At 41.3% G+C, this 11,646-nt stretch overlaps 1 long non-coding RNA gene across 1 annotated transcript in view; it reads left to right on the top strand.

Annotated features, from left to right (window-relative positions):
• Positions 1–1,480: 1,480 nt before the first annotated feature.
• The window catches only part of LOC309337183, a 642,870-nt gene continuing 632,704 nt past the window's right edge, over positions 1,481–11,646 (top strand). Inside the window, exon 1 of the long non-coding RNA XR_014154137.1 lies at positions 1,481–1,544. This is a non-coding gene — a long non-coding RNA (uncharacterized lncRNA). The remainder of the gene's footprint in view (positions 1,545–11,646) is intronic.

The raw sequence follows: 11,646 nt of genomic DNA, 5'->3' as shown, positions 1-11,646 counted from the left end.
GATTGTGTGAAGTGTGCAAGTTGAAGAATAGGAATGCAATGAGATTTCTGATGTTTAGAAAATATCAGGAGACAATCAATCACACATTTCAGGAAATAAAATCTTCCAAGCACACCTGCCATCCTCCTGGCAAGAGGGAGCTGGAGCAGCAACCTAATAGAGCTCATTACAGTAAAATATTGTGGGGAAAATCAACAAAAAGAAAAAGCCAACAGATATTTAAACTTGTCATCGTAGGTAGTAATTAGGTGGTAGTTAACTAGTTTGAGGCTCCAATACTTTGGCCACCTCATGAGAAGAGAAGACTCCCTGGAAAAGACCCTGATGTTGGGAAAGATGGAGGGCACAAGGAGAAGGGGACGGCAGAGGACGAGATGGTTGGACAGTGTTCTCGAAGCTACCAACATGAGCTTGACCAAACTGCGGGAGGCAGTGGAAGACAGGAGTGCCTGGCGTGCTTTGGCCCATGGGGTCACAAAGTGTCGGACACGACTAAACGACTAAATGACTAAACAACAACAATAACTAGTTTGAGGGATAATTCCATATTGGGATAAGATTCAACATAGATATCTTCCAGTCCTTGTTATCTTCACACAGGCGCGCGTGCACACACACACACACACACTGACCCCAGGTAATGGCAGCCTAAGTGATGGTAGGTCTTTGTGCTGATGGGACACAAATGACCAGTCTAAGTCAAAAGAAAGGCTCAGATAGCTATATGGGATGTGTATCATAAGTTATTGATTGGATGAATCCAGTGCCATCTGCATAAAAAGTCATGCATAGGCACTGAAGATGAGGGAAAGAGAAGAAAAAAGAGATTGTTGAGCCCTATGGAAATCCCTTCATGCATGAGCACTCGACCCACGTGGAGAATAAAAGGAGCCTTCACAAATACATACACACAATAAATAAACATTAGAGGACAGTCTGAAAGCCCATTGGTAGATTACACACTTTGCATGCAAAAGATCCCATGTCCCATCTCCAAGTAAGACTAGGAAAACCACAGCTGAAGGATAGCTATGTGCAGTGCTATTTTTCCAGAAAAAGAGGTTCCAGAATGCACCACGAACGCATTCCTTGTTCTTTTATAATGGCAATGGTGCCCACCTGAGAGGTGCTGGAACTGAGTTCCGGTGAGTGCTGGCTGAAAAAAAGCCCTGGCTATGTTTCATTTTGTGGATTGGTGGTCCAGTTATTGCATAGTAAGTAGGCTCTCCCTGATTCCTACTACAGGTTTGCTATTTCTAGCGATATATTTAAAACAAACAAACAAACCTATATGCGACTAACACTTTTGTGTGTGAAATGACATTTGGTAAATAAGCCTATACAGTGGTACCTTGGTTTAAGAACAGTCCTGTCTACGAACTCCGCAAAACCGGAAGTAGTGTCCCGGTTTGAGAACTTAACCTGGGTCTAAGAATGGAATCCTAATGGTGGAAGGGCACTGGTGGTTGAAGGCCTTATAAGGGAAAGTGCACCTCGGTTTAAGAATGGTTTTGGTTTAAGAACGGACTTCCAGAATGGATTAAGTTCGTAAACCGAGGTACCACTGTACTTGAATCTGCACTCCACCCTTCCAATTCTCTGTTCATGCTAGTTGGCTGCAAGTGGGAGAGGATGCGTTCCTGCACATACACATAGAACCTGCTTACTTACGACATTCAACTGCAGTAAGGAGTCGGGAATATTTCACTCTTGGGAGGTTGATTGAGTGGTTCTGGCCATCATGACCTGTATTAATAATATCCTCACATGTCTTGATGGATGGCTTGTTTCAATTCTGGACTGAAAAGCTCAAGTTTCTTTTAGCTTCATTCAAGCACAGTCAGGAAGAGGAAGCTCTAAAAGCAGATGAAGCCAAGGTCACGAAGGAATAATATTCTAGTCACATTCAATGGATCCTTGTTTTCGGCACCTGACACCTTGTCCACTTCTTTGTACACCACAAAGAGAATATAGAGGTGTGAAGAAAGGAAAGGAAAGAACTACATTAGTGAAAGATCTCTCCACTTGAATCAGAACTCTTCCCTCCTTTTTGGTATGCCAATTAGCTAGAAATGTTAAAAATGAAGACTTTTTTTTAAAAAATCACCTAAGGGGTGTGTTTACTAAGGCAGTCTGCAAGTCAATGGTACCCATGAAATTTGGTGCTTCCAATATGGTTGTAATCTCCTAAACACTAAAATGATCTACAGAGACTATAGAGTGCATTTGAATATAAATACCAATCACCTGAATGAGAATATTAATAACATAAAGAGCTAAAGTGTGATTAGATTATGGTCCTTGATGCCAATTTCAGTAAAGGAGAACCTTCCTGAGCTTCCTCTGGGGATGGCAGCACTACTAGGACAAATTTCAACTCATAAGATGTAAGAGCATCAAATAAGGTCATGCACATTTTCTCAAAACCCAGTGCAATAAAACCAGGATCTGAGTGACAGCATGTTGACTGCCAAGAATATTTATCCATGTTATTACATATAATGCTCTGGCATATTTTCAAAATGAGAAGTGAAAGCATTACAGACAGGTTATACACATGCAAACACACACAAACACACTTATGAGCAAAATGCTTTTTGATGTAGATAATAACTCATGGAACAAAGAGCTTGGTGGCTGAAGTGAACATCCTTATTTAACCATGTTGTCTCTCCTAATCTATTTTTGCAAGACTGTTGTGAATATAAAATGGGATAAACCTACATATATTGTCCTTAGCTCTGTGAAGAAAGGACAGCATACAAATTAATTATGTGGAGTTGTGTCTTGTGGTTTTGCTTCATTCCATAGTTTAACTATGCACTGTGTGAAGAAGTACTTTCTTTTGTCTGTCCCTAATCCTACAACATTTGGTTTCATGGGCTATTCACATGATATCATAGTATTATGAAAGTGAAGGACTATTAGCTAATCAGCCCTATAATTCCCAGAATCCCCCCTGGATCTCTTATTAAAAATTGGTGTTATATTAGCCATTTTCCAGTCGTTTTTGTTTGTTTGTTTGTTTTTTGGAGGCTGATCTTTTGGATATATGCATTTTTGGATGGTTGGTGCTCACTCCTAAACTGCGCCAGTGTTTCCTCAGGTTTGACAAGAATCTGTGAAGACACAGAATGCAGAGGTGTGGATTGGGAGTGGGGGAGGATATGGAGGTGAGGGAGTAAGTCTGCTGAGACCTCCTAACAGCTTACACCAAGACAGTATCCTGCAGTATCCTGGCTAGGGGAATTCAGATTTGCATGCAGTAAGATTTTTTTTTTTAAAAAAATCTCCTCTCTAAAGTATACATTGTATTTCAGGAGAAAAGGGAAATAAAACACACCTCCTTTCTACTCTCCTGATTCCTTCCCCCACTCCCCAAAAGCTGACAATATAGTGATAGCATGATCAGATTTGGGGCTAGCAGCTTTTTAGCACTGAAGCGGGGGGGGGGGGGCAGGCTGTGGCCCTCCAGATATTGCAAGGATGATGGGAGTTTAGATCTGGAAAACAGGTTCCCTACCACTGCACTAAAGGTTTGTAGGAAGCTGCCTTATATTGGACTCTTTTTCCACCCAGACCAGTTTTGACTACTGTTGATTACGGTGACTGCAGCATTTCAGTTTCCACACAACCAGTCTCCACACAACCTGCTACATGATCCTTTTAGTTCAGCAGAGGAAGGTCCCAGGGTGAGGGAATCAGAAAAAAATTGCCCTTTTCCCTTACCCACTTCTGAAACCTTCCCTCTTATTATGCCTCGCAGGCATGTCCAAAGTCCATTTTGGGGGCCCAATCCAGCCCACTGGTCGATTTAATCTGCCTCCTATGGCAGTATATGCCCTGGGGTAAAAAAAAAAAAGCTCAACAACTTTGGTCGGCCCTCACGCACGTTCACTTCATCAAATCTGGCCCTCTTTGGAAAAAGTTTGGGCACCCCTTGGGTGCTGGGGATATACATTATGATATTTCCTTGCAAGTGCCACTTACAAGAACAAAAAATAAATACTAGGTTAAAACAGAACAATGAAGCAGTCCTTCGGCTTGTATAGGCAGCTGGTAAACATAAGCCTCTCTCCCAGTGGATTTGCATTTGAACAATTATCTCCTCTTTCCATCTTGTTAAAGGAATTAAACTGCTTAAAATCTTACAAAGTGTTACCATTAACAAATAGCAAGTGTCACAGATGCATTTCCCAAAAAGGATGACAGACAAAAGAGGAGAACTGACCCGGAAGATGCCGCAGCAGAGATGGAGCTGAACGCTTTCCTTCCTCTCTTATCTCAAGTGCTGAAGTCGTTTAAAGTTCAACATTAATTTAAGCACATTGCATTTTCTCTTGGTGGCAATAGAACTGCTTCATAAATGCTGGTTTCACAATATTTTTCTGCCTGTTCTATAGCAATCCTCATAGAAGAACACTGGTAAACATATTGTTGTTTATTTTGACAAGGAACATTTTCTTCCAGTCATAAATGTCTGAATAATACTTTTGTGAACGGCTGGACTTATTGAAATCTCCTCTGCTGCCATAATATATTCCTTCCCCTGACAGACAGGCATGGTCCCCCCCCCCCGAAGGTTTATTGAAAAATGAAAGTCTTCTATAAAATGTATTGCAGATCATTTATATCATCTCTATCTCTTTTTATAATCCACTCAGTTTTTATTCATTGAAATAATCTTCTCCTGAACCTAAGTACTGCAAGGCAGAGATTAAAATACTGTGTATATGAAACAGGGTTCATAAATGATTATCTGTATCTGCATGCTATATTACCACAACCACTTGGAGGAATCAAAGTTGCTGAAAAATGAAATGAGCCTAAGCTGACTTGCTAACCAGGTTTCATTCTTCTGTGTCCACACAAATCAAACGGTGGCTGATAAAAGAAATACTTTTCTGTAGGAAATTTATTCTCGAAAATATTAAATTCTGAAGCTTGAGGAGCACCAGCTTGAACAAATTTTAGTAGGGAACTGATTGAGATGATAACTTTCCATTCAAATGCTCCATGGAAATTTTCTAGAGACGTTGTGTGCGTGTATAAATTTTGCTTTAAAATGTCCATGAGTTATTTCAGTATTTTATACCCAAAAGGCATTTGATAATTGACAGTGTATGTTTAGTGCTGAACAAGCTGTTTTTAACAGGAATTGATATTTGATATTCGGTGTTCTGCAAATGACTGCGGTGTAAGTTTGAATGTCTCTTTTGAAAAACAATGTATAAAAAAGTACAAAATATGTCAGTGTGAAGGTACACAAACATCAATGGGTTTTATGTCCCCAAAATACTGGTCTTTTACATTTTTCAGCACAACATTAGATCAGGCTTCAATATGGAGCTGATGACCTGTATTTGATATTTCATCAAATGAAATATCAAGGTGGGAAACACTAAACTTTCTTGTGAGCAACCCTTTCCCCCAAACACACTTGGTGAGATACTACTGCTCTGACGTGCTTAAAAGACTAGTATGGCTATTTCTCATGTAATTATAGGTTTTTATCTGCCATCTGAATTTCCAATTCGCCATCTGAATTTCCAATTCGTTGTAAGAGAATTAGAGATGTGTGGTGTCACTTCCAAAGCATACATTTCAAGTATGGTTAAGAGTCATACCTCCCTTGAAGAACTCTGGAAACTGTAGCTTGTTAAGGGTTCTGAGAGTTAGGAGACCCCTGAAAGAGCTACAATTCCCAGCATCCTTAACAGGTTACAATTCTCAGGATTTGGGGAAAGGGCATGGCGATTAAATAAGCATAAAAGAGCTTCAAAGGTATGCTGTGGATGGGGCCAGAGAGAGAGAAGCTGCAGGGAGGAATAGAGTAGAGAGGTTATGGAAACTCTTCCCCCTCTTCTGAACAAAACTAAGGGCATATAAATAACTGAACTGTGGGTTTTATTACCCCTTATGAAGATACACTGCATAAAATTCTAATCACATTTAGAAATTGATCAGGCACACAACTACTTTAAATAGCAGAACAACAGTTATACTATCCTTTCCTTAAACTAAAGTTCTATATTAGATTTTGGAGACAGTTAATAAGATACTCATTGATCTGACCCTTCAGGCAACTCACACAATTCTCTCTCTCTCTCTCTCTCTCTCTCTCTCTCTCTCTCTCTCTCTCTCACACACACACACACACACACACACACTCATGAGCCAGATCTGTTGATCCAAGAGCATAAACAAATTCTCTCTCACACACACATACACACACACACATGGATGAGCATTTCAGACTGCAGGTGAGGCTCACATGATGGAATAATTTATTTAATAAGAGATTTCTACATTGCCCTTCATCAGAAATGGTGACAGGGAGGTTTGCAATGTGATATAAAATACACTACGTAATCAGAAAAAAACAATTCTTATGAATAAATTAACAGCCTCATTGACATTAACTTAATTCATTAGCCTCTGAAAGTCTGACAAAAAAGGCAAACCTCCACCTAGTGTCTGATAGAATAGAAAGTCAGGCTGAGGCAACTCACCTGAGGACACCATTCCATAGATATAGAACTACCAGGAGAAATTCCTGTATCACACACCTCATTTAATGCAGGAACCACCAGAAGAATCTCTGCTGATTTTATTACTTGGGCAGGTTGATAGGGAAAAAAACATCTGGGCCTTATGTCACTCAGGGCTTTGAATGTCAGCATAGAAATTAACTGGCAGCCAGTGCAGTTGGTAGAGCTCCCTTCAACACTCTAGCCTAGCTGCCACATTATAACACTGAGAAGACCAGCATGTCAGAGAGAGAGGTAGTGCTGGCCATTTCCCTGGTATCTAGTTTTCTATATGGAGCATTCCAGGAAGGAAATCGGTGCCTACATACAAAAGGGAAACATCTATTGCTGGCCATTTGGTCACATTGTGAATACATTCACATGGCCTGCTATGATATATTAATTCTAAATATAATATATGATACATTAATTCTAACTGAGTCAACAAAGCACAATAAACCTGAAGGGAGCCCAAGAAAGGGTTCTGTGAAAAAACACAGAATATACCCTACTGATATAATCAATACTCTCTATTTTCATAGCTTGCTGAGAAAATATGGCATATGACATTGAAGACAAATGTGTCCAAACTTTTGCATACTATGAAAATAAGTATTGCTGTGGGGACATTGCTCAGATACTTGATCTTATAGAAAAACAGGCCCAAGTTTAAGAAAGTAAAGAAGACACAGTTCAACCCAGTTGGGCTTCATTTTCACAGAGTGGGACAGGAGAAGAGAAATGAAACAATATACTTTTGAATTTATGGAGCAATAAATGGCCAGAACAGCAGAATAAACAACAACAGAGAACATTAAGATATCCTGAAACATTTCTCCCAATATGGTTGAAATCTCGTCTCCTCAACAAATCCATCAGGACATTTACATTCCAAAGCTAAGGTTATTCCATACAAAGGGAAAAGAGATCATTAAGAGATTAAAAACAAAAGAACTTTTTAGTTTCACACATTACATGTCTTTCAGTGATGCTATTAGGGAAATTAATGAAACCCATTTTCTTTACTCTGGGGCGCTGGGAAAGTCATTAGATTTGAATGAATACATAACAGCACATCAATCTAATTTGAAGAGAGGGAATCGGCAAGCCAGATGCAGCTTCAGAGGGATTCACCTTAATGGTAGTGATGCAAGTTTCATAAATTACAGTAGAAGGCAAATTGCAAACAACACAAAGAGACAATGATTCAGCACTGTGCAAACACAACAATTAAGTGTGTCTATATTCAGCATCACCTTGACAATTAAGACCACACACTGCTAATCTCTAGATTTGTCTCCTTTTATTTGTCTTATGTTTTCATCTCAACAAGGTCTTTGAAGCTGCTGTTCTTTAAATACTCATGCATTTGTTAACAGCTTTGAAATTTCAGAGGAAAGGCAAGATGCAAAATAAGCATTTTGAAGAGGTACAAAAAAGAAAGGCATTTTCTTGGAACAGTTTGAAATGTACTATATTTACTTTCAAATCACTTCTGAATGCCATTGGGTACCCCTCAACTGCATTTTACATGAGTAAATTAAAATGTTTTGTTGATTCACTTAATGTCAAGTTGACGTCTGGAAAAAATACTTAAAGAACACATCATATGCATCCATGTAAAGTAGAAAGTTTTTGGATTTGATCCATTGTATCCAGCTATCCCTCCATTGATAGAAATATATTTGATCCAGCAGAGTCTTTCATCAAGGGATCAAGGTAATCTTCTACTTCACATACTGTTTTGAAGGGTATTCCGAAGATCTGGAGCTATTTGGAATGAAAACTGCAAGAGATCACCTCGATCCCTCCTCTGCAAACAGAAAGTTCTGTTGGATTAAAGATCCTTCAATCAGCAAAGAGTTACCATATGGATCCAACCTATTAAAGCTAATATTTATCTACTTTAGATGTTTGCATGTGGTGCATCCTTTCAAAGATCGGTCCTCCCAAAGATTGTCTTAACACTAAGTGAATAAATAAGGCATTTTAAATTAATAGTGCAAAATATGAATCTACCTTACAGTGTGTCAGAGCATTGGCTCATGTAAACCAGTGCTGTCTACTTTGACTGGTGGTGGCATTCCTTTTTCCAGCTCTGTTGCTGAAGATTCAAACAACACAGGGAGCTGTATTACACTGAGCATTGTCTACACTGAATGGCAGTGGCTCTCCAAGGTTTCAGATAGGGAGTCTTCCTTATCCCTACCGTTACCTTTCCTATAGTTGTACATGTGGGGAATTGAACTAAGTCTTGAATAATGGGGTACATTGTTAGTACTGTTGATGCTGCAGATAGATGGTAGGTAGATAGGGACAGATAGATAGATAGATAGATAGATAGATAGATAGATAGATGATAGAACGATATAGATTGATGTTCTACAATGGTGCTTTGGATCATAACCATGAAGCAACATGTTTCAAATTATTTGGATAGCACAAACTGGAATGGAGAGATGCAAGCTCCCCAAGATATGCAAGATGTCCCAACACATGTTTCTTTCTATGCCTTGATTGGTCCTTAACATAGATCTGACACTATACCCATCAGTAATTTGCTTCAAAACCTAGCAGTGGGACTTACCTGCTTCCCCTTGTGGATGATTAATGGGAGAATTTAGATGTTCTTTTGATCTCTTATGACGCTATGATACAGGAATGGTAGCAAGTAACCAACACATATTTTTAAAATATAGAACATGAAAGCATTTGATTCAGTGAGCATTCTTCTCAGAAAAAAAGGCTTGCTTTGTCAGTAGGCCAAGTCTACTGATGAGTGCAACCTTCTGATCATCCAGGCACACTGGCAACATCAACATCTGCACTGGCAGCAACCAACAACCAGTATACTTTAGGTGAAGAATGTCTCACCTGTAGGAAATATGTACAAAATCATAGATTTCCTATATTGCCTTTATAATTGCCCGTGCAGTGATTGTGACTGATACCCTCTAACGAGCAGGAGTGCAGAGGAATAAAAGCTGGAGGCAGGCACTTTGGAGACAGCTATGATATTACCAACAATCCCCATCAATCCTCAGATCAGATTTACTGTGACAGCTGACTTGACTTTCCACAATAAACACGTTTGAGTATGGTATATGTTATAAGATCCCAAGAAAATATTATATTTTGCAGTGTGGTAACTGTCACTCCACTAAATTTAATGAAAGTTAGGAGTACACGGGAGATTTACAAGCTGGTGGCTTTATTGCCAGAGCTGCTGTGGCTGCTGCTGCTATAGGGAAAAGTAGTAGTTGTTTCATAATCAATGAAACAACCACACTGTAAACATAGTTTATATTTTGCCTCGCTGGAAGTTTTATGCTGTTTCATAAATGTCAAGCCAGGTGGAGAGGAAAATATGTGATCTAGCACCTGCCCATCTTCCCATCCATCCTTATCCAACTTTCCACCCATCCTTCCATGTAGCAGAATGGATAAACTGGGATACTATTCCTGAACTGATGACAGAAGAGCAGGACTACAATGCAGCGACCAAAGTTGAGTGCTTCAAGGACTTACATCAGGCATAGTGTGATGGCCTGGGAATCTGATTCAGAGGCTGAACCAGAGGAATCCCAGCCTGCACAGGAGTCCCCGCCTCCAGGGCCAGCTGAACTGGGGCAGGGCCTTGATTCTGAAGTGCCTGCACCTGTGCCGGATCCTCAGGAACAGGCACCAGGTGAATCCACTCTGGCTCCAGAGGTGGTGAGGACACAGTGCCTACAGGTGCGCCTCTCCCAGCCCTGTCAGGGGAAGGTGAGTCTCCCCCTGGGTCCAGTAGCCCTCCAGCCTCTCCTGAGCTGCAGAGGCTCAGGGCAGAGAGGCGGAGGGAACTGGTTTCTCCCAGGAGGAGTGCTCGCCTTAAGGCCAGGAGAGGCAGGTCTCCTGGGGGCCGGGACTGCCCCTGGCCTCAGAGAAGATAAAGGTCAGTCAGCCCAGTCCCAGGTTGCGGGAGCAACGTCGTTGAAGAGCTGTTTCGGCCAGCACCTAGTCCTGTTCCTCCAGAGTTCCTGTCCTTGCCCGGCTCCTCGCTTTGGACCCCGCTTTGCCCGTGGAGGACTGTCTGCCGACCCTCGACTCAGGTCCTGGACCTCGCCCCACGGCAACCTTCCCCCAGGACCAACACACATAGGCAAACTCGGCCCTCCAGATGTTTGGGGTCTACAACTCCCATGATCCCTAGCTAACAGGACCGGTGGTCAGGGATGATGGAAGTTGTAGTCCCAAAACATCTGGAGGGTCGAGTTTGCCTATGCCTGACTTACATGCTTTAGAGCAGGGATGTCCAACAGGTCGATCGTGTGTGACTGGTCAACCCCCGGGGAGGTTCCGTTCGATTGCAGTCGATCATGAGCTCCTTTTCCTTTGTGGTGGCATAAGAGCATCCGGTCCTGGCCCCAGCCCCGCCCTCCATTTCCACATGAACGCTGGAATGGAAGACGAAGTCTTCACTGTGAGGTAGATTGTCCCCTTAGCGATCTTTTGGTGAGTGACTTCTGCCCTTTCCCCTTTACTCAATTTTGACATCTTCCTCTCAAAAATGGGACCTTCCTCCCTAAGAAAAGCTCAACAAGTTTGACCTGAAACCCCCCACCCCCAAAGGGATAGATCACTGCCAGTTTTTTATTCTGCGAGTAGATCGCAGTCTCTTGGGCGTTGGATGTCCCTGCTTTAGAGTATAATGCCCATCAGCCCCAGTCTCCACATCTGGAGGGCACCAGGTTGGGGGAGGCAGGTAAGGAGGCATTCTCCGTGGCTGTTCCCCAGCTACAGAACTTTCAGACCTGACTACCTTGTGGGATCAAACCAAGACCTTTTATTTTGACAGGAATTCAGTGGGCAGGATGTTTTTTCTTTATTGCTTTTTAGCAATAACTATTGTTTCTCTTAACACGAATAGGTATTAAGACCACACACTGCTAATCAAGCTACTTTGATTCTTTAAATGGATTAGGCATCTAAGCAAGCAAATAAGAGCTGCACTTTAGAAAAGTTAATTCAGCATTCAAATTCAGGGTTGTTTCCTGAATGGAGCTGTGGCCATGACCCAGCCAAGTTAAACACCTAAACCCCGCTCATTTAAATGGAAAAAACAAGCTTGTGCTAA

Source organism: Podarcis erhardii, assembly GCF_964252035.2.
Source record: "Podarcis erhardii genome assembly, chromosome: 1".
NCBI lineage: Eukaryota > Metazoa > Chordata > Lepidosauria > Squamata > Lacertidae > Podarcis > Podarcis erhardii.
The sequence above is the reverse complement of the archived record's forward strand: the minus strand, read 5'-3'. Positions and strand labels throughout refer to the sequence as shown.